This window comes from Antedon mediterranea, chromosome 2 (genome assembly GCF_964355755.1).
Source record: "Antedon mediterranea chromosome 2, ecAntMedi1.1, whole genome shotgun sequence".
Taxonomy (NCBI): domain Eukaryota; kingdom Metazoa; phylum Echinodermata; class Crinoidea; order Comatulida; family Antedonidae; genus Antedon; species Antedon mediterranea.
Window position 1 is genome coordinate 30,839,804 of NC_092671.1, and position 2,500 is coordinate 30,842,303.

General features: G+C 55.6%; 1 pseudogene; it reads left to right on the forward strand.

Annotated features, from left to right (window-relative positions):
* The window catches only part of LOC140042448 (large subunit ribosomal RNA), a 7,518-nt pseudogene that overhangs the window by 811 nt on the left and 4,207 nt on the right, over positions 1-2,500 (forward strand).

The following is a 2,500-nucleotide window of genomic DNA, read 5'->3' on the forward strand; positions in this document are numbered from 1 at the left end:
GGTCAGCGAGGTCGGTAGCCCACCCGACCCGTCTTGAAACACGGACCAAGGAGTCTAACACGCCCGCGAGTCGTAGGGACTTTGAAGCCCGAAGGCGCAATGAAAGTGAAGGCCAGTCCGTCTGGCCGAGGTGGGATCCCGTCGCTCGGCGGCGGGCGCACCACTGCCCCGTCTCGATCGCTCTGTCGGCGAGCCGGAGGAGGAGCGTGTGCGTTAGGACCCGAAAGATGGTGAACTATGCCTGAGCAGGACGAAGCCAGAGGAAACTCTGGTGGAAGTCCGCAGCGATTCTGACGTGCAAATCGATCGTCAAACTTGGGTATAGGGGCGAAAGACTAATCGAACCATCTAGTAGCTGGTTCCCTCCGAAGTTTCCCTCAGGATAGCTGGCGCTCGAACGCAGTTTTATCTGGTAAAGCGAATGATTAGAGGCCTTGGGGCCGAAACGACCTCAACCTATTCTCAAACTTTAAATTGGTAAGAAGTCCGACTCGCTCGATTGGAGCCGGGCGACGAATGCGAGTGCCCAGTGGGCCACTTTTGGTAAGCAGAACTGGCGCTGCGGGATGAACCGAACGCCGGGTTACGGCGCCCGATTGGGACGCTCATCAGATCCCAGAAAAGGTGTTGGTTGATACAGACAGCAGGACGGTGGCCATGGAAGTCGGAATCCGCTAAGGAGTGTGTAACAACTCACCTGCCGAATCAACTAGCCCTGAAAATGGATGGCGCTGAGCGTGCCGCCTATACCCGGCCGTCGGGGCAGAGGAGGTAACCCCCGCCCGGGAGGTAAGCCCCGACGAGTAGGAGGGTCGCTGCGGTGAGCGTTGAAGCGTAGGGCGCGAGCCCGCGTGGAGCCGCCGTGGGTGCAGATCTTGGTGGTAGTAGCAAATATTCAAGTGAGAGCCTTGAGGGCCGAGTGTGGAGAAGGGTTCCATGTGAACAGCCGTTGCACATGGGTCAGTCGATCCTAAGCTATAGGGTAGTTCCGTTCCGAGCGGTGGCGTAGGCCTCTCGTGGGTCGCGCCCCTTATGCGAAAGGGAATCGGGTCAATATTCCCGAACCCGAAGGCGGAAGTCGCTGCCTCGCGCAGCCAGTGCTGCAAAGCAAACGAACTCGGAGACGCTGGCGGGAGCCCCGGGAAGAGTTGTCTTTTCTTTGTAAGGGTCGGGCGCCCTGGAATCGGTTCGCCCGGAGATAGGGGCTGCGGGCCCGTAAAGCACCGCGGCTCTTGCGGTGTCCGGTGCGCTTCCGCTGGCCCTTGAAAATCCGAGGGACACCGACTGATTTTCGCCTCGGCTCGTACCCATAACCGCAGCCGGTCTCCAAGGTGAATAGCCTCTGGCCGATAGAACAATGTAGGTAAGGGAAGTCGGCAAATTAGATCCGTAACTTCGGGAAAAGGATTGGCTCTAAGGGCTGGGTCGGTCGGGCCGGGGAGTGAAGCGGGACCGGGCGCGTGCCGTGACTGGGCGAGGCCTGCGCAAGCAGGGCGAGCCCGGACTAGTGCCGGGCCCATTCCGTGGACCTTCCTGGCTTGGCGGTCTTTCGGGGTCGCTTCGGCCGGCGCCAAACAGCCAACTTAGAACTGGTACGGACACGGGGAATCCGACTGTCTAATTAAAACAAAGCATTGCGACGTCCGCAACCATGGCATTGACGCAATGTGATTTCTGCCCAGTGCTCTGAATGTCAAAGTGAAGAAATTCAACGAAGCGCGGGTAAACGGCGGGAGTAACTATGACTCTCTTAAGTCTAGATCCTCCCATTCTATGGAGAGCAAGGAGGAGACCCTTCACGGTAACACTATACATACAGTGTGAGGGAAGGACCGACTTGTGAGGATCTGGGTAAAACGTCCTAAGTCTACCTTCACGAGGTAGGGGTTGTAAGCCAGTTGACTTGTTTAATTGGTGACGAACAGATTAGGGTGGCTGCTAATTAGGGCACTGTCAGTGACTCTTTTACAGATCCTGCAACGTGAATGTCCTTGTACATCCAGTTGCCGATCACAAAAGATTCCAAAAGATGGCGAATATATAGAAATGAGAACCTAATGTACGTCTGTTCTTACCGTACCTCACTGGTCTAATTGGGGTTTCTCTTAGGTTAATCTCCCGAGAGTGTAAAAACAAGTTGATTTGTACAAGTATATTTAATTATATTCCCGGACTAGGGACCCGGCCTCATCTGTTGCAGGTGCAGATGGGGATTGCGACACACTTGCAGGTACAGGAGCGGGCATGCACGTCTCCTGTATTTGATTCTCCCACATGCAGGACGGCCGATAGGTCAACCGTGCAGCAGGTTGCTGCATATAACGTACGACGCCACAGCATGAACTCTAGAGACGCTCCGGTGTCTTTAGATGAATGCTCGTGCTATAGTCAGTCGGGAGGCGGTGGCGCCCGTTTTCTTCATAAGGAAACAAACGACCGCGTTCGAAAGGGTGCAAACAGCCTTTCGTCCACTAAATTGCATACTGTACGGGAGTCGAGT